At 42.0% G+C, this 23,809-nt stretch overlaps 1 protein-coding gene and 1 long non-coding RNA gene across 9 annotated transcripts in view; both read right to left on the bottom strand.

Moving 5' to 3' along the window:
- The window catches only part of PHACTR1 (phosphatase and actin regulator 1), a 308,221-nt gene that overhangs the window by 170,301 nt on the left and 114,111 nt on the right, over positions 1–23,809 (bottom strand). The gene's annotated exons all lie outside the window — the stretch shown is intronic.
- On the bottom strand, positions 13,060–17,772 carry LOC117997419. Its single transcript, XR_004675811.1, has 2 exons — positions 16,300–17,772; positions 13,060–16,212 (listed from the first exon to the last, which is right to left on the bottom strand). It is a non-coding gene; the product is annotated as an uncharacterized LOC117997419 (long non-coding RNA).

Genomic DNA, 23,809 nt, shown 5'->3' with positions numbered 1-23,809 from the left:
TCAGCATGTAGGTGATACATGGAGCCACGTCCAGGATGAAAATGTTCTAGAGACGGGGTATAGAGGAGAAGGAGTCAGGATCAAAGCTGTATGGACTATAACAGTTAGGCACTGGGGAGAGATGAGGAAAAGCAGGAGAATGCATGAAACCGAAGCCAAGCAAAGAGGGACTGGTCCTTATGATGTCAGAAACAAAGGCAGATGGAGAAATTAAACTTTCTTAAAACTTACAGCCCACTGACAAGTCCTTGAGACAGCAGAGTGACATTCCTCCAGGAATGCCCAATTGTCTTAACATTAATGCTTTGCTGGAGGAAAAGCAAATGGTTAACTGCTAGAGATCATAGTCATGCAGGACATGAGTCTCTATCAGTTTACAACTGTCTTAATGATTTACAAGGAAAAAAGCAATTTTATCAATAGCCAAACTTCCAGAAACCTATAGATTAAATTTCCTGGAACCCTGACATCACCCTCCCCTCCACAGGATAGAAAATCTTATACAATTAGCCACTCCTCATGACCCCAGTGCAGCAATTTCTGCCCATGGGTCTGGTCCTGTCCCCCTGCTTTCATAAAACCACCTTTTTACACCAAAGACATCTCAAGAACTCTTTCTTGGCCGTTGGCTCTGGACCCCAACACTCCAGACCACATCCCTTATGCAGAAGAGGAACCGGTCCACTGGGGAAAAGTCCTTGGGATGTTAAGGGAAAGTAAAACTGGAAGTAGTCATGTGAAGGGATGGGACCTCCAAGGAGCAGTTGCAGTAAAGCCAGGAGCAAGGTGAGAAGCTCGGCCAGGAGAGAAAAAGGATAGCACCTGGAGCAACAGGGTCAAGGCAGAGCTTTTGAACATGGTAGGCCCTACAGCATCTTAGAGTAGGGGCAAGAGCTCGTAACAAGTGAAAATGGAACCTTAGGAGAGAAAGGAGGTGATATGACGTTCTATCTAGGTGGGAAAGTAGGGTCCAGACAGATCTTTAGAAGGTAGAGGGACTTCCTCCAGCGCAGCAGTACTGAGATGCTGGAGAAAAGTAGAATTACTGAGGACAGTGGGGACGTGAACATTCTGGAGAAGCCGAGTAGGACTGCTAGAACAGAACTGAGGCCCCAGTTGGGGCTGCTGGGTTTACGACGTTTTCAGTATGGCAATCCGCCACGGTTGGAGGTGAATCTGGTTTCTGAACTCCTCAGGGCCCACCAGCCAGTCAGCCAGGGCAAAAGGGGCATTCTTCAGCTTTAACCCAGTTTCCTGGTAGAAAGGTGCGTGGTTTCTTAAAGCTCAAAAGCAAAAGAGCTTTCCTCTGCTCTAACAACCAAGAAAATCAAATCGCGGGATATTACTACAAATAACTCACGATAAAGTGTAAAAATAACAATAAATTACACCCAATTATTTTAGAGTACAATCACCTTTGTACCATTGCTGGGGGCAGCTGAGGGAGGAGGATGAGAGAATCGAAGAAGGAATTAGGGAGGGCAAGGTAGAGATTGATTTCCATCAACACGGATAATGCTTTCTTGGAAATAAATCCATCTTTAATTGGTTTAATGCTTTCCAGTCTCCATGGAAAACATATAAAGTTACCATCCAGTAGACCATTTGGAGATTTATAAACACCATTCCTTATCTAGAATACAAGCAGAGCTCAAACAGACCCGATTTGCAACCATGTAGGTTGCAAGGGGTTAACTTAGTTCTGGAAAAATGCTGTATGTCTGACATCTAAGTTTGCATTTATGGGAAATTCAGTTTCTAATTCTTTTCCCTCTACCTTATGAATGCTTAACAGTGAAGAGCCCGAGCCTTTTTTTTTTTTTAAGAGGGAACACAAGCAGGGGGAGTGGGAGGGAGAAGCAGACTCCCCGTTGAGGAGGGAGCCCAACGTGGGGCTCGATCCCAGGACCCTGGGATCATGACCTGAGCCGAAGGCAGACGCCCAGCGACTGAGCCACCCAGGCGCCCCCCCCTTTTATTTTTTTAAATATCAGATGAGTTCTCCCCCAGCCATCTAAAACTTGTGCTATCCTGCCTTTCTACACTACCTTTGTTTTTCCTTTTGAGTGCAGATACAATATAACACCTTCTCAGCATTCCAGTGGTCATGCGTGACAGGCAGGAGAAGCTACAGGCAGGAGAAGCTACGTGCTTCTAGAAACTATTCATAGAATAGACCCAATCTTTGTTTATTTTTCCTGGCACCTCTTCATAGAGAGACCTTCCCTAAAAGCAATACTCACAAAAGCTTTGCTTAATAAACAAAACGGTTGCAATCCTCACTTATACCTAAATCAAAATATTTTAGAAAAAACAAAAAAGCTAAGAATTTCCACACAAGCGTCAACTCCCTGGATTTTGTCACAGCTGCAGGCTTTCACTTGCTTTCTTTCCTACAAGGTACACCTTTTTTAATGTTCACAGCTTTGCAGGTCTTATTACTAATACTAATTTGCACCCACAGTGTCACCAAGACTTGATTCGCTTTCCTCAAGAAGATTCTCCAGTATGCTTTTCTCAAGTTTACAGAGTGAATGTTAGGGGCTTTCCCTCCCAAGGCTCCATCTGCCCTCTAAAGGCTGTCCAACTACTTCTAATTAGCCTATGTGTCTGAAGGATCTGAAGCATTAGTTTAATCTCTAATCAGGGGAAGAATTTCTCTTTTACCTTTAGAGAGTCCTGTAAATGAGCCAATCACTTGTTTGCTCTTAGGATCAACGAATTCGTACCGGGGAGTGGAAAAGAAATGGTCAAATTTACTTCCTTATCAATTTGATTTCGATCCAGGAAAGCACGTTGGTTGAAAAGAGAGAAAAAAGAAAGGCGTGGGTTGGAAAGACTCATTTTAACCTCCATCGGGTGCCTGAATACACCGGCTGGCTGTGGAGTGGCATAAAATCTCAGAAGTTAACATCATTTGTGGGGACGAGGTTTAAAAAGCTAGGGAGCACAGAGGAAAAGCATGTCATCCCCTAGTTGTGATTATTTCAGACGCTAGTAATTGGAAAGCACACAGTTAAAAGAAATGACACACAGATCAAGAGAGACCTACCTCCCTTCTACCTTCTAGGTTTCAAAAACTGCAACTGTTCCTATCTGCTTGACTTCTTATACTTACGTGACCTAACATACGTGTTAGACATGACATGTGACAAGCCAATGGATCAAAACCCAATTCTCCCTCTTGATAATTTATCCTGTTAGTTTTATGAGTCTTTGATCTAACAGAAAACTTCAAAGCAATCCACTTTCGTTGTTAAAGGTGTGAATTATATTTCTACATTAAGTTCAAGGTCATATTCCTTCTCCCACTTCACCTTCATCTTCCCCTTGTGGGTAGGTTTATTTGTTCAGTCTCCCTAGTACGAAGTAAAGTTAGGATATTGTGGGGATCCCACAACATTTTTCTTTGTTACATGACTGAAGTCGACAACAACAAAAAATCCTAAAAGGGAGAGACCATGCCTGTTTTACCTGCATCCCGAAGACCAACAGAGCATCACCAAAAGTGAGCCAGTGTCAGTGATGGCGATGAAGACTACCACTGACACATAATTTAAATCACTCACACTAAGAGTATGTTCTGTTTTTAGTTTATCTTACAAATTAATAGGCCATTAATGGTGCCACATTCTCCACTGTGCTTCCTCTCTTATAAGTGATGTTGGAAATGGGGAGGGTCTTAGGTACTGCGTAGGTGCCGGCAAGGTAGGTTTCATTCTGAGATTTCTCTGGGTTTACAGGTGGCTGCCTTCTTGCTGTGTGCTCCCATGACCTCTTCTTTTTGTGCAGAGAGACAAGGCAAGCAAGCTCTCTGGTGCCTCTTCTTATAAGGACACCCCTCCCCTTAGGTTAGGGCCTCTCCTTTATGACCTTGTTTATCCTTAACTGCTTCTCAGAGGCCTCACCTCCAAATTCAGTCACACTGGGGGTTAGGATTTCAATGTATGAATGAAACTGGACCACCTTCTAAAGCATTTACAAAAAGAAGCTCAAAATTGATTAAAGACCTAAAAGTGAAACCGGAAACCATAAAAATCCTAGAAGAGAACACAGGCAGTAATCCCTCTGATATTGGCCTTAACAACATTTTTCTAGATCTGTCTCCCAAGGCAAGAGAAACAAAAGCCAAACCAAACCACTGGGACTATACCAAAATAAAAAGCTTCTGCACAGTGAAGGAAGCCATAAACAAAATGGAAAAGCAACCTGCTAAATGGAAGAGAATATTTGCAAATGACATATCCAATAAGGGGTAAATATCCAAAATATATAAAGAACTTATACAACCTAATACAGGAAAAATAATCTGATTGAAAAATAGGCAGAGGACTTGAATAGGCGTTTTTCCAAAGAAGACATACAGGTGGTCAACGGACACATGAAAATATGTTCACCATCACTCATCATTAGGGAAATGCAAATCAAAACCACAATGAGGTATCACTGCACACCTGTCAGAATGGCTAAAATAAAAAAAAAAAAAGAAACAAGAAATAACAAGTGTTGGCAATGATGTGGAGAAAAAAGAACCCTCATGCACCGCTGGTAGGAATTTAAATTGGTGCAGCCATTGTGGAAAACAGTATGGTGGTACCTCAAGAAATTGAGAAACAGAAATACCATATGGGCCAATAATTCCACTACTGGGTATTTACCCAAAGAAAATGAAAGCATTAATTTCAAAAGATATGTGTACCTCTAGGTTTACTGTAGTATTATTTACAATAGCTAAGATATGGAAACAACCTAGGTTGTTATTTTTATTGTTTCATCAATAGATGAATGGATGAGGAGGATGTGGTGTGCATATATATCACACCCCCACACACACAGGAATATTACACAGCCATAAAGAAGGAAGAGATCGTGCCATTTGCGGTAAGAGGGATGGACCTAGAAGGTATTATGCTAAGTGAAATAAGTCAGACGGGGAAAGATCAAAGCTTTATGATTTCACTCATATGGAATCTCAAAAAACAAAACAAAACAAATGAATCAAGAACAAAATCAGACCTATATGCAAACAACAAACTGATGATTGTCAGAGGGAAGGGGGGTGGGAGGATGGGCAAAATGGGTGAAGGGGAGTAGGAGATACAGGCTTCCAGTTATGGAGTGAATAAATTGGGGAATAAAAAGTACAGCATAGGAAATATAGAGGATAGTATTATAATAATGTATGATAACAGATGGTAGCTACACTTGGCGGTGAGCATAGCAAACATAACACAGTTGTTAAATCACTATGTCTTATACCTGAAACTAATGTTAACATTATATATCAGCTATGCATGTATAAAAATTTTTAAATAAAGAAAATGCTGACAACTAGTTAAAACTAAAAAATAAAAAAAATAAAGTTGTTGCAAAAACAATAAAAATAAAATGACATGGCTGGCTCAGAAGATGCCTCTTCTTTGTAATTCAATATTAATCCACTAAAAAAGTGCAATAAAAACTAGGTGCTTTTGACTTACTTATATCTCACCCATAGTTCACGAAACCTAACATCAGTTTTAAACACTGTAGTGCCAGTTCCTAAAAAACAGATTAGATACATATTGCCCAACATCACTAGGCACTCTGCCAACCATATAAAGGAAAATGGAACTTGCAGTGACCCCAAGGGGTTCCCCAATTCATCATTCCCAGACACAAATAAGATCATGGCTAAGCTACTCTACGCCAGGGGGTCTGCTTTAAAGATGATCGGATAAGAATATTCCATAATCTCCTCTAGGTGTCTATTTCCTATCCTAAAAGCTTTTAAAATATGTAAATGTTACTCCCCCACCTGAATCCCCCCAGGCTGTTCATTTTGTTCTCTACGAAGATGAAAAACATTATTCCTCATCCCCTCAGCAGCAAAGAACCTAGCATCTCCACCATGGCTTGCTAACAGGTAGCATTCCTTTTTGCTTTCTGCACTATTAGGGCTCCCCACATTTCTGGCTTAGCTCTTTCACACACTGCTTTTCCCTCTCAAGGATCTATGATTCTGCCCCATGAGACTGGAAAATATTCAAGAGCAGGGACTATATGTGCCTTGTTCACCTCCTGTCCTAGTGCTCAGCACAGGACTTAGTATATAGCAACCATTCAATAAATATTTATGGAAAGAATAACACAAATGAAAGAAGAGCTATTTTCCATCCTTTTCTTCTCACTTCACTTCTCAGAATAAAATCAGTGAATTCCAGCTACAGCATTCAAGGCTGAGAGATGGCTGATCTATGGTGCCATGTTGGATCCAGCATAGCTGTCTTGGATATGTTACTCTGGAGGGAACTTTGAAGGGATGAAAATGGACAACTTTAATAAAAGCCAACAACACAATGCTATTCCTTTCCATTGTATTTACTTGGCTTCTGGCATTTCAGCCTAACTGATAGCTCACTGGTGTCCACTTGATTCTAAAGGACATATCCTATTCATCACATGGAATTTTTTTTCCCGCAATTAGGAATTATGTAGATGCTGAAAGCAGGTGGATACATTTTCCCCTGCCCTCCATGCAGGAGTTCGCTCCACTGTCGTTTCAATTTGCCAGTTTTAGTCAATAGCAACAGAGCTAGCAACACAGTCTGCCAAAGCACTGGGGGACTACCAGGGCAGGCGCTGAATACAGAGCAGGAAGAATGATAATGGGAAGGATTATCTGGACTCTGGAGACTTGGTTTCCTATTAGTTGTCTAATGCTGACCTTGTCACGCGACCACTGGCAAGTCAGTTCATTTCTATAGCTTTGGTTTCCTCAGTTAATAAAAAGTTTGGATAAGATGATTTCAAAGGTCTCTTTAAGTTCTTACATGTTATGATTTCACCTAAAAAATGATAGTATGTTGAGTCAGAATTCTTCAGGAAACGAGCTGATGTATTCCTGGTTGCACAGGCAGTAGAGAAAGCCTGTCCTGTGCCTGGTACCTAAGAGGACCCCTACCCCCCACTCTGACCCTCCACATTTAGGGTAAGATGTCTGGGCCAAGGGGACACCCTGAATTCTGCACCCACTTTTATTTATTTATTTTTTTTAAGATTTTTTTTTTTTTTTTTTTTTTTTGAGACAGAGAGAACGAGAGAGAGAGAGCACATGAGAGGGGGGAGGGTCAGAGGGGGAAGCAGGCTGCTCGCTGAGCAGGGAGCCCGATGCCGGACTCGATCCAGGGACTCCGGGATCATGACCTGAGCCGAAGGCAGTCGCTTAACCAACTGAGCCACCCAGGCGCCCATCTGCACCCACTTTTAAACCACATTCTGGGCACTGAGTACTTGGGACCACTGAATTTCTTGCCCAGATGGCCAAGAGCTTCCAGAAGATGGAGCTTGAGTAGTGGGCTGGTGGGTGTCCACACTCATGCCCCAGAGGTTCCTTGTGGTGGAGGATGGGCCTGCGGTGGGAAGAGGAAGCTAAGGGGAGAGCGACTGTATTTGTACTTTTGTCCAGGTCCAACGAATGTTAGTGGAAGACCTATAGGAGTTTGCTTTATGATTGCACAATGACAGAGAAGGTAAAGGAGATAGAGGGAATGAAGGAGCACCTTCCTACTGCTCATGGAAGATCTAAAGCCAATCACTCTGCTTCCTGGACCTTTGAGGTTTTGTATAATCCATTAAAAAATATAATCGGCACCTCCTTCTGTAAGACTCCCTGTTACAGGATACAAAGTTGAATAATAGCATGCTGTCCCTGCTCTTGAGAGCACGTGAGAAAATATTTTATTGTGTACTGCACTATATCCTCTGTTTTCCTGCAGGTAAAAGTCATTTAAATGTTGAAGCTGACCTTACAAGGCCTTTTCCAGGATTACGATGGGGACAATTTTCTGATATTCAAGAAGTTTAGAATCAAAGGTGGGCAAGGTTAGGGAGAAAAAAAATGTCATACTGAAATGGGGGCCAAAACAAAGACTACTTGACCTGCGTTTAGAGAGGGCCATGGAGAGCATGAGTAGAGGCAAATTTTCCAGATCTCAAAAAGGAAACATGGTAAATGGGTGGTTGATAAAGGTAACTGCCAGAAACATAGCGGAAGGTTTGGGAATAAAATTAAATGGATCACTATATATACATATATATACACACACAGGAGACAGACCACTGGGAACAGGTATTTGTAAAGAAGCTGGAAGGTATAGGGAGAATCAGATTTCTTCTAGTGGCAATGTAAGGAGTCAAGTCCTTTAGGAGTGAAACAGAGAATCAACTACAGAAACTACAGTCATAGTTCTGAGTGGCTGTTTTGGCCTGCCAAGAATAAATTCTTACAAATTACTGTTATGTTTTCTTACTACTTTTAGCTATTACATATGGCTTCTATTGATTTTTTAATACATGTTAATCTTGTATTCAACCATCATGCCAAACCTTACATACTAGTTTGCTTTTGTTTTTTAAAGTAGGTTCCACGCCCAATGTGGGGCTCAAACTCATGACCTTGAGATCAAGAGTGGCATGGTCTACCGACTGAGCCAACCAGGTGCCCCCCTTCCATATTAGTTCTAAGTTCTCCATGGATTCTCCTGTATTCTCTATGTAGAAATCACTATATCTCATTCTTCTGGGTAGGACCTCTAGATGGTGGTAAATAGAAATAGTAAATGTGAACACTCTTCTCTTTTAGCTATCCTCCAGAAAGAATGTTTCTAGTGCTTCACCATTCAACATGGTGCATTTTGTAGCTACACCTTACCAGGTAATTAAGATGTCTGCTTTCATTTCTAATTTGTTGCATTTTTCTCTAATATCATGAATGGATGTTAAATTTCATCAAATGCTTTTTCTTCTTTTGAGATAAGTATAGGATTTTCTCCTTAATATGGTCATATGGTAAATTACATTAATGCATTTTCTAATGTTAACTTCTTCTTGGATGGATAAACCCCATTTGGATATGATTCCCCACCCCCCAATTACTGGGTTTAGTTCGATAATATTTAATCTATGTTTGCAAGTTAAGTTGATCTACAGATTTTCCTTTCTCATAATGTCTTTCTGGTATTGTGGTTATACAACAGAATGGGGGAGCTTTCTCTCATTTTCTGTGTCCTGGAATTATTTGTTCCTTGACAGTACGGTAGAATTTGGCTAAATAACCACCTAGGCTTATCATTTTCATTTTTAAGAAGGGTGATTTTAAACTCCTACATGTAATATTTGTCCAGAATATATGACACAGTCTGAAACTCAGTAATAGAGAAACGCAATTTTTTTAAAAATTGTCAAAAGATATGAACAAAGATATAAAAATAGCACATTAGCACATGAGCAGATGCTCAACATCCTAATCATTAGGGAAATGCAAATTCAAACCACAATGAGACACCACTCATACTTATTAGAATGGCTAAAATAAAAAAATGGACAATACCAAGTGCCAATGAGAGCACAAAGCAAGTAGAAATTCAATCACATTGAAAACAGCATGGCAATGTCTTATAAGGGTAAGCATACCCTTAGCACATGACCCAGCAATCTCACTCTGTTATTAACTCAGGTGAAATGAAAACAAGTTTACATATAACTGCCCCAAACTTTTAGAAACAACCCAAAAGCCATTCAACTGGTCCAACGGATAAATTGGCATATCCACACAATCCCATACTACTCCCAACAAAAAGGAACAAATTACTGATAAACACCATAACATGGATGAATCTGAAATGCATTCTCAAAAGGCTATAAACTTTTAAATTCCATTTATGTAACATTCTGGAAAAGACAAAAGGACAGGGATAGAAAACAGATCAACTGTTACTGGGGTTGGGGTGGGAGGAAGAGTTGTCTACAAAAGGACGTGAGGGAATTTTTTAGAGAAAATAATCTGTATCTTAAATTGTGGTGGGGTTAACCTATGCAGAATGATCAAAACTCAGAATACATGAGAAAGGGTGAATTTTACTTCATAGAAGTCATATCACAATTAAAAAAAGATTTAGAAAAGAAAGAGGATTGCTAAACTCCCTGATTTAATTTGGATACTGGTTATAATTTATTCAGGTTTTTCTATTAGCATCCATTTCGGCCGCTCATATTATTTCCTGGGAAGCTGTCTTTTTTAACTTTGGTTTTTAAGTTTTTATAAAAATTGTTCAGTTTTTCCTTTTGATTAAAAAGACTGCACTCTATCTGTAGCTACATTCTTCTCTAGTATTTTATTAAACTTGTGTCTTTATTTTAAACAATTCTGCTAGATTTTTAAAATTTTTAGGTATTTTGGGGGCACCTGGTGGCTCAGTCAGTTAAGCGGCTGCCTTCGGGAGAGGGACAAGCAGGCTCCATGCTGCCTGACAAAAGAATTAATCTCACGACCCCGAGGTCATGACCTGAGCTGAAACCAAAAGTCAGCTGCTTAACCAATGAGCCACCCAGGGCCCTTAGTATGATTTATTCTTTAATCCATATACTATTTAGATGCTTAAGTTTCTGAACTTATAATGAGCTTTGGCTGTCTTACAGCTTGTTGTGTATTTTTGCTTTTTTTTTTTTTTTTTTTAAGATTTTATTTATTTATTTGAGACAGAGAGAATGAGAGACAGAGAGCATGAGAGGGAGGAGGGTCAGAGGGAGAAGCAGACTCCCTGCCGAGCAGGGAGCCCAATGCGGGACTGGATCCCGGGACTCCAGGATTGTGACCTGAGCCGAAGGCAGCCGCTTAACCAACTGAGCCACCCAGGCGCCCCTGTATTTTTGTTTTCTATATCTTTACTATTTTTTTGTCTGCCTCACCAATTACTGAGACACACTGATTTGTTCACTGATCTTTGTATTCTGCCAATTTTTGCTGTATATATTTTGAGACTATCAAGTTAGATAAATATTTTGAATTGTTACAGCTTCCCAATGAACTGCTCCTTTTATCAATACAAAATGAAGTTTATAAATGTTTCTTGACTTAAAAATATATTTTGCCTGGTATTAATGCAGATAAACTGGCATTCTTTAAAAAAAATACTGGTTGGGGGGTACTTGGGTGGATCAGTTGGTTGAGCATCTGCCTTTGGCTTGGGTCATGATCCCGGTGTCCTGGGATCAAGCCCCGTGTCGGGCTCCTTGCTCAGCAGGGAGCCTGCTTCTTCCTCTCCCTCTGCCCGCTGCTCCCCCAGCTTGTGCTCTCTAAATAAATAAGTGAAATCTTTAAAAACAATATTAGTTGGTGTATCTTTTTATGCCCTTTTGAACTTCTCTATATCCTTATGTTTTAGGTATATCTCATAAGTAGCTTACACCTGGATTTTTGTTATGTATTTTTTTAGCAACCTCAATCTTTTAACTGGCAATATATAGAGCATTTATGTTTATTGTAATCACTGATGTATTTGGATTTATTTCTACTCTTTTTCTGTGCTAGTTATCGTGATTTTCCTTTCTTCTTTCCTTCTTTATGATTTTCTTTTAGGATGATGAGATTTCTTTTCTTCTTCCTTTTCCCTCTTCACTGGTTTAGTTATCCATTTTACTTCTATTCTTTTAGAGGTTAGCCGTAAATATTTAATATGCCTACTTGACTTACAAAGTTCAAAAGGAATTCCTAATTACCACCTCCAGAATAATACAGTGAGTTTAGAACAACTTACTCAGATCATCCTCTCCTAGTTTGTATGCTGTCATGTAGTACACTGGTTCTGACTTCATTTAGTTAGCCCCCCAACTGCTTATAATGTTATTTTTAAACAATCAGCACTTATTAGTATTTATAAAACTTTGTGGGTTTCTTTGCTCATTATTGCTTTCTGCACTGTACTCCTTTATTATGGGTTCTAGTTCCTTCCTCCTGAATGATACTCTTTTCCATTTCTTTTCGGGACCATCTCTTCATGGTAAACTCTTCTAGATTTTTATTGCTAAAAACATTCCCCCCCTCCCCCCCCACCAGAACACAAAATTGTTGGTTAGTAGTATTTCCCCTCAGTGCTCTGAAGATATAATTTTCATGGCCAGTCATCTCCAGTGTAATGACTTTGAGCAAAGTGATGCCTCTGAGAGCCATCAGTGACTCAGACTCATAAGGGAAGAAGAAAAAGGATGCAAACATTAGGATAAACAGAGGTAGGAGGAAGAACAGTGTTGAATGCACAACACAGGGAAGTTAGTGCTATTCCCCAAAGTCTGTGCCTAGACCTGACTGTCCCTTCTTGGCTCATAAGTATTCTTTCTCTTTAAGCATTAACACCTGTTCTGGCTCATGAGAAAAGGACTGCAAGAATGATCTTACCTGCAATTCTCTGAATTGTCAGTCGAACTAGGGGAACAGCTAGCAATGACAAAAAGGCCACCATTTGTTCTTCTATTCCTAAATTCCTAGTAAGGGAAGCCCTACTGCAACAGCATTTAAAAGGGCAAACCATATTTCTTTTCGGCTTCTTATTTAAATTAGTTTTCAGATAACATCATACAGCCTTTTCAAATAGTTATAACCTGAGCAGTGCTTGGCGAGGGTGTTATGCAAAGAGAGAGATTTTGCTAACAGAAAGGGTAAATATCGTGTCTATCATTTCAGCTGTTACTACATCTGAATGCAGCTGAAAACGTACTTAATAAAATTTGACATGTTTTTCCCATATGTGTTGATTTAAAACAGAAGAATATTAGAGCTGGCAGAGGCCTCGGAGACCATCCGTTCTGCACCCTTCATGTTATGCATGAGAAACAGAGCTCTTGGGGACTCAGTTTAGGGGCAGAATCCAATTTGGGAAAGAAAATGGGGTTATGCCAAGGACTTGAGTACTTTCAGAGCTTCACTCAAAATAATTATTGCTCTAACCCCTTGTTTTATTTTCCGACACTCTTTTGGGTACATGAAAAGAGTAATATTTTCAGGATTTTCTTACCTGGTGTTTTAAATATTGCATTCTGTACTACTCTCTGCTCAGATGAAGAGGTAATCCACTGGCTATTCAACACATTTCTGAGTTCCTGTTGATGCAACAAATTGCCTGTACTCCAAATGCTTGCTGTATTTTTTCTAAAATATTCTCATTTTTAAACTCATCCTGAAAATTTTTCTCATTTTCTATTAGTCAAGGAAGCAAGCCATTAAAACCTTTTTTCTTTTACAAAAAGTTCTAACCTAGGATGACATAAAATTTAGGTGGAGATATTTCTCACATTATTGTACTACTTAATCTCTAACACTTCTTTCTTTTTTTTCCACCAGGTTTGTTTTTTACATTTCCCTTTTTGGGACATTGTTTATTGTCCTCAAGGACAATATAAGGGAATTCAGCTTTCACAGATAGCAGTCCTGGTTCCTGATCAAAAGAGTTTATCCCCAAGATAATTGCTTCTAGACATCAGATATAGGTAGTGCATGGTGACGAACACCAGCTTTTATCCTATTTTATTCACTGAGCATTTGAATGATTAGTTCTTGGAAGACCACCTATATATTCAAAAGTGTATCTCATTTTAGAGGACTCTGCAGAGGAAATCATGTGCACCACTGATTTAGTTTAGCATCCTGAAAGCCTGATCTGTGTGTACCCTGCAGACACCCCCAGTTCCAATTAAGACAGCTGGGTAAAAATTTCAATAGGGTTAATTTTCCCAGCTGAGCAAGTTCATGCTCACTGAGACTCTGGGCTCATTACAGAGGTCTCCGGCCCATGCTTGTCCTAAGGAACCCAAAACTCCAGCACTTGAAATAACTTTTTTAAAGGTCCCTAAAGAAATGCATTTCATCTTCTAATCAGGAGTGATGGCTGTAGGGGGTCACATGAGAAGGAAGGCAGCGAAGGCCAAGAGACAGCCTCTAATGTCATGACTGAGAGCTGACGATGGAACTGTTCCAACGGGAATCTTTCTACATGGCATGTTTCTTACCTAAAGCTGGGTGCGAGTGAATTTTTTAGCCTTCCAACACACAGATCCTGCTCTTGGCCACAGAAACAGTGACACGGAGGGAAACCTGATAAATGGCTTTTCTTTACACTTGTTGAAAAGAATGCCTGTCTGCTGTCAAAACGAGAGGACTATTCAATGTAACAGACTCTTGGAGATGGTCTGGTCTAAGCCTCACATTTTAAAGATGAGAAGGTAAGGCTCAGAGAGGTGAACACCCTTACCTGTGGTCACACAGCTGGTTACTACCTTGCTAGTGTATTGCACTGCTATTCTTAATTTAACACCCAATTAAAAACAGAAGGAGCAAATCACGGCACACCCTGATATTGGGATGCAGTGCGACTTTCTCAAGGTCTAATGGGAACCCCATAATGACAGTCCGAGCAGGCCCTGGGCATTTCACTTGTCAAAATCCCTGGAGGTAGGTTTCTGAAATCTATTGCTGGGTGCAGCAGTTGCTTGCCAAGCATTCTTTGGCCTGCAGTCCTAGTGCTGTGTATCTGTGCATCTCCCGCAGGGAGAGGAGTGAAAAATTAATGAGGAGCTCAGAAAAGCTCATTTTCAGGGCTACAGAGATTGGGAGGGCAATGAAAATTGGAAGTGAAGGGAAAAGTTTAAGCTATCAGCCTCAAGCTCTGGCAAATCATATAAATGGGGTGTAAATGTAAATATACCCACACAGAAATGGAAAGCCACCAAAGAGCGATTTAGGGAAGCATTGGATCTGAATTATAAACACCCAGGGCACAACTCTTTGTGATTCATTCATGGGCGCCTCTCCATCTCTGGGGTGCCCAAACCTATAGCCATCTGACAAAGAAGGCTCAGGTCTCTCTGAGCTGGCATTTCCTTTTCCTGGAGAAGGACTACCCATCTTGATCTAGATGTGTTTTTCTCTGATCCTGCTTGGGTGTTAACAGCCCATGAGCCTATGAGGATGAGGGTGAATGTGAAAAAAATCAGACACTTTTAACAAAGATTTTCAGAGGATTGTTTTTCTTTTCAACAAGCTCATAGAATTAATTTTCCAAGAAGAAAAAATTCAGAGTTACAAATTATTAACTACTTTTATTGACAAAGCTTGATGTCCAAAGCAGGACAAAATGGGCACCGATCACTCCCTGTTGGGTACTGAATGTGGGACTCGATCTGCACCTGAATATCCTGGGGACTCTCAGCTCAGGCTCTGGTCTGCACCTGTTCTTTCTCTCAAGCAGGTATTCCCACGGGGAGAGTTCTCTAGCAATTGGTCCATGTGCTCCCAGCTAAGCAACTACTTTCTCTGGAGTGTGGTGTTTGGGAGAGGGTACTGGCATTCTTTTGCTAAGTAGGAATGTTTGCAAGTCCATTAATGAGTTGTCAACAGGCCTCAACCCTTACAGACCTGAAAAAATCTTTTAGGCCAATAATGGCTTGCTCACAAACCTCTAGAAGATCCCTAAGGAGAAGAAAAACCTGGTTATCTTTTGAGAGCAAGAAGGCCTTCATCTCATTCACTGTTATGGGTTGAATTATATCCACCCCCCTCAAATTCACATGCTGAAGTCCTAACTCCCAGCATCTCTGAATGTGACTTAATTCGGAAATAGGCCATTAAAGATGTAATTACTCCGATTACGATGAGGTCATGTTAGAGGCAGGATGGACATCTAGCCCAATGTGACTGGAGTCCTTATCAAGATGGGGAATTTGGACACATATACACATACAGGAAGAACGCCACGTGTGAAGATGAGGCAGAGATCGGGGTGGTGGATCTACCAGCCAAGGGGTGAAAAAGGTTATCAGCAAACCACTGGAAGCTAGGAGAGAGGCATGAAACAGATTCTCCCTAAGCCCTCAGAAGGAACCCACCCTGCCTATATCTTGATCTCCGAGACTCCCAGGGGATACATCTTGTATTCAAGCTTCTCAGTTTGTGGTACTTTGTTATGGCAGCCTGAGAAAACCAACACAATTGACTCATGGGGTTAAGACTGTTCCCTCTCAAGACATGACAGAACCCAGCCTGGGCGCCCTGCACTCCCAGCAGATGGCCTCTCTTTCATCACGTGATGGGGACTTTCTGGATCCTCTCTGGCCATGAGGACTCTGTCAAAAACAAATGTCTTCTCTCTTCTCATCTCCTACATTCAACTCTTACCCACTCCTGTTAAAAAAGCACCACCAGTCATCAGTCACCCGGGTTCAACATCTCAGAGTTATTTTTGGTTTCTCCTTCACCCCCACATCTCATCTCCCGTGTCCTGTCACCTCTACCTCCTCCATGTCTCTCATCTCTCTGTCTCCTCCTTTCCATTCCCGAAGCTACACCCCCTGCAGGCTCCAATTATCTCTTGCCTAGACAGTTACAAGAGCCTTCTAACTGGCCTCCCCCTGCCAGGATCTCTACTGCTCCCGGCAGTTCTATCTGTAACCGCCAGGGAGTCACCCAAAGGCCAGCTGTGTTTATGTCACCTCCTTGCTCAGAAGTCTCCAAGGGAAGAAAAGTCCAACTCTGCACTCTTTACTACTTTCCATAATCTAATAATCCTCATATCCCGTCACTTGCCTATTATTAACCCATGCTCCGAACTTCTAGAACACGCTTCTGATTTCCCACCTTGGTGCCTCTGTTTGTCCCACTTGCTCTGTGGGGGGAAGAGACTCTCCCCTGACCGTGTCTGTCGAACCTGCACAGCTGGAAGGACCACAGATGTGGTGCTGTGGTTGAGACTGGGGGCTCTGCAGGGCAATGCACCGGACCGAACTTCCTGCGCTGGCAGTTTCCACAGATGCAAAACCCCGTGTGTCTACAGGGAAAATTAAACAAGGAAGTGCACGAACTGCATTTAGAAGAGTACCTGGCATGTGAGGCTTGCCATAACTCTCATCTGCTACTGTTCTCACAAACACTTCTGTGGAAGCTGAAGGGCAGAGCAGTCTTCCGCGACCTCTCAGAACATCTCCGTGAATCTGCTCTTAGGCTACTGAGGTTTCTTTCGTAATTTCTTTTGGACATGCTTCTCCTTCAATCCATAGCTTTGCAGCATTCCTTCCTGCCTCTTCTCTTTTACTGACCTTGAACGCGAATTCCAAAGTCCCTTCAGAACCATACTTTGTGTTCTCTGCTCTTCAGCTCTGCTCCTGCCCCCGCTGGGCCAGACTCAAGTCTCCAGGGGGAGGAACTGTATCTTTCATTTTCTCCCCCCCCCTTTTTTTTAAAGAGAGTGGGAAAGAGAGGTGGGGTGGGGCAGAGGAAGAGGAGAGAGAGAATCTCAAAGAGGCTCCATGCCCAGCATGGAGCCCGACATGGGGCTCGATCTCACGACCCTGAGGATCACGACCTGAGCCGAAATCAAGAGTCGGCCGCTTCACTGACTGAGCCACCCAGATGCCCTGACTGTATTTCTCATCTCTGTGTCCAAGGGCCTAACTCAGTGCTTAACATTTAGTAAATACAACACGATGCTCACAAAGCTAGAGAAGCCTGAACGTGGAACCGCTCGAAGGCGTGAACACCCCAATGGGCTGAAGCTGCCGTGATGTCCCCACACAGCTGCCAATGCTGGTCTTTCTAGGAGCCCCACCATTCTCTGCACGCATGTGCAGGTGAGGGCCCCAGTTATTTACCAGCGGAGACCTGTGGTCATTTCTCCGTGCGGTAATTCTCAATCCAGACTAAATTAAGACATTCAAGGCATCACTCCTTATGTGCTTCCAGAGCACCCTGTGTATACCTCACGGTCTCTTATCTCTGAGCCGTGTAATTACTGGCTGCCAGTTCGGTTTCTTCCATTAGTGTGTGTTCAGTGTGGGCAGACTCTGTCTTATTTAGCTCTCATTGTTCTGAGCCTGCCATTTCGGAGATCCCGGGTAAGTATGTGTTGAACAAAAGAATTTGCCAGAGAAACCTGAGCTAAAGAACAGGGCACTGTGAGCCCCTAAGTAGCATCAGACAGAGAAAAGATGCTCCTTTAGGGTTTTGTTTTTTTTTCGCCAAATACTCCATTGCTAAGAAGGTTTATCTGATCAAATACTATTATTTCTATGACATAAATCTGAAAAGAGTGAAATTCTTAGCTGTATTCAGATAATTACCCTGGCCTCGGATCTAGCTTGACTTAGGGTATTTTGTTTTCCAAGCTTGATGTGGGGAAGTCAGAGAGCAGAAAGCTCCCTTGGCATATGACCTTGAGCTACAAAGTGCTCTGCTATGGGGCAGGCAGGCAGCCCAGGCTGGGAGCCTGCAGCTTGGGAGGGTAGAAGACAGATATGAATGGATCCTGGCCAGACACTACTGGGCTCCCAGCACGGCTGGAAAGGAGAATTCTCGATTTTCTGTTCAGAAAGCAAAACTAGGCTTATAAAAAAAGAAGAAAGAACGGCTTTAAGAGCCAGTTCCCATCTCTTGTAAATGGTCTCATTGTGGACAGATGAAGGCTGGACAATTTCTGCATCTGAAAAAGAAGTGCCTATTGGAGGAGAGGCCAGAAACAATGTCAGCCTGTTACTAAATAAAACCACTGAGTGACTGACAAAAAGAACTTCAAATCAGTAACAAGTAATGGTATATGGATTGTTACCAACACCTCACTCTAAGGCACAGCTTTCTGTTTTGGTGCGGGCAAATATCAAAATATCGAGCGAAGGTCAAGTGGGCTGGGGTGCCAGGCTTCTAGAGTTCAAATCTTGGTTCTGCCTTTTTATAGCTGTGTGACCTCGGGGCAAATTGCTTACCCTCTCTGTGCCTCTGTTCCCCCATCTGTAAAATGGGAATAAAATAGCTCCTGCATTATATGGGTTTGTGATGATTAACGAGAGTTAATAAACGTGAAGAGCCTGGAAGAGTGAATGGCACATAAATAACACATGTGTTGATACACTAGCATTAAATAGGCAAACATCATGTGTGGCTATAATCCAGTGAGAATGTACCTTCTGATTATTTTGTATAAAACAACACATACCTATGGCAACCCTTCAGCTACAAAAAAAGGAATATGATGAAATGCCAAGCCCTCCTTTGTCTGCTATCCGCTTCTACTCCCTGAAAACCACTACACTCGTAAATGTTTCTTCCATATTTTTGCGAAAAAAATTTTTTTTAACTCAGAAACCAACAGGTGTATATACAGTTCTGTCCTTTAGTTAATAACACTTTTTGTCTTTTGTGTTTTTGAGTACTTGAAATTTGCTAAGAGAGATTTCAGGTGTTCTCATCACACACATAAAATGGTAACTATGTGGGCAGATATGTTAATTGGATTGACTGTAATTATTTTACTACATATGTATCAAACCATCATGTTGCATACCTTAAATATATACAATTTTTGTTTCAAAAAATAAAGGGGTGGCGCCTAGGTGGCTCAGTCAGTTAAGCATATGCCTTCAGCTCGGGTCATGATCTCAGGGTCCTTGGATCGAGCCCCGCATTGGGCTCCCCGCTCAGCAGAGAGCCTGCTTGTCCCTCTCCCTCTGCTCTTACCCCCTGCTCATGCTCTCTCTCAAATAAATAAATAAAATCTTTAATAAAAAAATAAGGGGGAAGTCAAAGTCAAGAAATAAACAGGCATGAATAAAGCTGTACATCTTAAAGTTCTCTCAATATCTGGAGATATAAATCTACCTGGTGTTTTTTATGGCTCTATTTGTACTCCATTGTGTAGAAAGACCATGATTTATGTAACTAGCCCTGACTGATGTCCTTTGTCTTGTTTCCAGTTTTCTAATATTATAAACAATCTGTAAAGAACAACCTTGCACATCCATCTTACTGTAATTCTGCACACATACATGTAGGTTAAATTACTGGAAAGTTACAACTCCTTCTGGGCATGCCCTTCCTCAAGTCTGTAACTTTGCAGCATCTTTCCCTGCCTTCCCAACCTTTGTTAGGTTGATGAATTGCGAGGTCAAGAGTAAATGCATTTAAAATTTTGGTGGGTGGCTCAGTCGGTTGAGCCTCTGAGTCCTGATTTCAGCTCAGGTCATGATCTCAGGGTTGTGGGATCGGGGCCCTGCGCTGGGCTCCCTGCTCAGCACAGAGTCTGCTGGACATTCTCTCACCCTCCCTCTGCCGCCGCCCCCTCCCCCCACCCCACTCACACACATGCGCTCTAAAATAAAATCTTTAAAAAAACTTTTTTGGTTACTTTTGGGGAGCCTGGCTGGCTCAGTCAGTTGGGTGTTTGCCTTCGAATTGGGTCATGGTCCCAGGGTCCTGGGATTGAGTTCTGCATTGGGCTCCCTGCTCAGTGGGTAGCCTGCTTCTCCCTCTCCTCCCCACTCGTGCTCTCTCTCTCGCTCTCTAATAAATAAAATCTTAAAAAAAAAAAAAAAGATTTACTAATTGAAGAAATTCCAATTTTCATATAATTCACCTTAACTAAAGAGCTATCATGAAACATTCAACTATTTCCTCAAGTATTTCATTTTGTTCTTGTCAATCCTGTTATCAGAGACCATTTGTAAATAATGTATCTTCTGTGGTTTTTGCTTGTTCATACTGGTAACGATATCCAGCTATCTTCTAGCTGGCTCTTACTAAAGTTCTTGTTACAGTTCAGGTATTCCGACGGGGAAAGTGTTAGACTACATGTGGGCTGCCACATGCACACCAGGAGTTGAAAATGAGCTACAACAGAAGAAACCTGTCCAAATGGAGGCCAATGGTCACGGTTTTGCTGAGGCCACTCTGAACAGACTGTCCAATGTTGGCACATCCTAGGAAAGAGCCCCCCCCCACCTGCTTGATTTCTCGCTGACTGCACTTAAAACTTAACCCCACGTGTCTCTCTATTGCAACCCCGAGAGTGTGAAGTCATTACTCCCCGCATCACATCACTACCTTTCTGGAAAGCAAGGGCTAAAAAAAATATTCACACCCAGTGTGCCCCTGAATCCGTCTCTACCCTAAAGAAAAAAGTACGTAAGATGGAAACACTACATACACAGATGGTAGGGGCCAGTTATTTATAATCGCATGCACCCAAGGGAATGTGTTACAGTCGGGTGACTTGGCTGACTAGGAGCAAGAATTCTACTACAACACACCACTATGTTAAAAAATTAAGAGGGAGATAAATGATACGAATGTTTTGCTTTCATCTACGTGAAATGATTACGAAAGAATGCAAGCAAATATACATAAATGATCATAATTTGAAACGGTGTCAGGATGAAGGGTGAATTTTCTCTTTCCAAACTGGAAGGGGATCTATTATTTATATTTAAAAAATCTCTCTCGAGTTTGCTATTTAGAGTCTAAATAAAAAATTTTGACAGTAATTACCTTATATAGGGATGCAGTTTGTGATGAATGTGTTAAGTGACTTGTTTAGAGATATTTTGTTATATACCTATGATTAGAATTCAACACACAAGAGTCCACCAGTCCTTCCAGAAACACTACAAACCGATGTGACTGTGGCCGTGAGGGAAGGCACACGATTACCAAAATCTCTGTAAATATCTACCTGACCCAGATCTATCAAATGATGTTTCAGTCATTCATGAGGCTGGTGAGAATTATCCTCATTGTAATTGCAGATCTTCTGGTAATGAATCTTTCCAGTTGTCCATGCATGAAATAGCTTTGTGCTATGATGGATAAATTGTATATACTTTTTTCTACATAGGGATATGGTATTGCAAAATGAGGTTGTAGAGTATTACAGGTCACAGCTGCTTCATACAATCTTCACAGAAACGTCTGGAAATGTAATTAGCATGGTGCTCTAACCACTGCATTAAACAACCCCTTCCTGTGTGCCGAGAAGCATTTAAAAGCCCTTTTCATGGGCTTCTTTGACAACGCTTTGCAGTGGTAGCAACCAGCTTCCTACAATCTCAGAGCATCTCACGGCTCCCAAGAAGCTAGGGAATTTTAAGCGCAGCAATGTGGAATGGAGCAGCTTTTCAGCGGACACACAGAGGCTGTTATGCCATAGAGGAGACATTTACTCTCTTCAGAAACTCACACTCGCTTGAGGACAAAAATAGACGAAACATTACAACAGTCTTCTACGCCAAAATTGTATCTGAGTCTGAACATCATGAGCACTGCTCCCTGACTTCCCACAAAGACCCCTCACAACGCTGCTTAATTAGAACTCACTGGGATTAGAGGGAAGGCCCCCCCGGACATTTGGGGTTAGCACCCACATCCTCCTTTCTCCAGGTCAGACTGCCCCTCCAGGCAGGTGCGTGGTACACAACGCTTTCTTTCATCCATGTGATTTCATTAATATCTCACACATTTCCTATTCACACAATGCCCCTGATCCCACTCTCCCTTGGGCTAACAAAAAGGAGGAGGAAGACCTTTAAAACTGACCTTCAAAAACCATTTGATTCATGTGTGGGTCTGTTTTTCCTATTAAGGTTACTTGATATTTTCAAACAAGCCCCAAATTCTAATTGTCTAACATCTTCCCTGTAACTTTTACAACTCAACAAGGGAACCAACAACAACAAAATCAATCAACCAACAAAGAACCCATTTTTTTAAAGAGACAAGTTAACATACATCACGTAGGTATTTTTCTTTGCCTCAGGAATGCCAGCATTACTCATGGAAATCATCAAGCCCTATTTCCAGTATTATTTTGTTTCCTTACGGAGATCAGCTTTCTGAATTCAAGTGTGTTTAACACCTACCTAACCTAGATATACATACATCTTAACGTTTTTACTCTTTAGACTTGCAAGTCACATGGGCCGGTGATATTTCTGAGCAAAGCCCAGGAGACTTTGAAGTGAGACAGGCTTGCATTCAAGTCCTCTAGGGCTTCACCATTAACCAGCCGAGTGATCCTGGGCAAGTTACTGACCCTTCCTAAGCCTCCTTATCCTCATCTACAAAACAGATGTTAGCAGTAACGGACTCATAGGACTGGAGAAGCAGTAAGAACTACATTGCACCTGCTTTGGTATTTATCATTCAGTGCCCACTGATGGTCCATTCATTACAGTCAGCGATTACCACTGTTATTAGTTGTGCTAGTGTTATTAGGATGATGTTTGTAGTGAAGCAAAGGGAAAAGGCCCAAGATCTCTGGGGAAACCCAGGCGAACTTCTATATTAAAATGGTAGTGGAGAAAGGAAAGGGCATGTCTATAATCAGAACTGGTTAAAGAAAAAAAATTGTGATGTGATTCTAAGGTGTTCCCAGAGGGAATGAGGATTCCTTTCTGAGTGTCAGGGTGCTTTTGGAGGGGAAGCCTGTGAGGGCAGAAAGGAGGCATTTGGTGTGTGCATACTTATTTGGGGGATTGTGGGAAGGTCCTGCAGAGGGCTGGCCTCGGGGTGGAGATCTTTACAGATTTGAATTTCTGAATTCAATGGAATTCTGCTTATGGTCTGTGGAGTTCGGAGTCCAGTGCTGCCGGATGCAGCCAGCAAACGTCTGGAAACTTAATGAACTCAGGAGACAGCTGAGCTTCAGAGAGGATAATGAGTGCTCCCAGAAGAAAAGAGGAGGGAAAGAATGAGAGGAGAACTAGAGCTAGGGAAGAGGAGGAAAGAAAGAAGACGGAGCTGCACAGGGGGGGCGGCACCCAAAGGCCAGGGACAGGAGGGCCTGGAGGTGGGGACATGCACAGGGTCTGCTGGCCTGGCATGCCAGCAGGTGACTGGCGCGGTCCAGAACCTCAGAGAGTGAGGGACGTGTTGAAGACGACAGAATGAATTGCCGGTGGAAGAAAGTGGGACAGAATTTCTGATCAAGACATCCAGCAGGTGAAGAGAGGGAGGGGAGGCAGACACAGAGGTTGAGGGCTGGGAACGGAGACATGCAATTCGTCAGAGATGCCATGGGACTCAACCACCATGAATTCATTCAGCTGAAATGGCAGGCAATTGAGTGCCTTTTCGTGTTCTTCGGAGTCCCGGTCCCATTTTCTCTCGCGAGTTAACTGGCACTCCTTTTCTGTTTGTAGAACAGAACCGGCCTCCGAGTCTGTGGCTTATGGCTAGGCGGTC

This window comes from Mirounga leonina, unplaced genomic scaffold (genome assembly GCF_011800145.1).
Source record: "Mirounga leonina isolate KUSES-001 unplaced genomic scaffold, KU_Mleo_1.0 Mir_366, whole genome shotgun sequence".
Lineage (NCBI taxonomy): Eukaryota > Metazoa > Chordata > Mammalia > Carnivora > Phocidae > Mirounga > Mirounga leonina.
The sequence above is the reverse complement of the archived record's forward strand: the minus strand, read 5'-3'. Positions and strand labels throughout refer to the sequence as shown.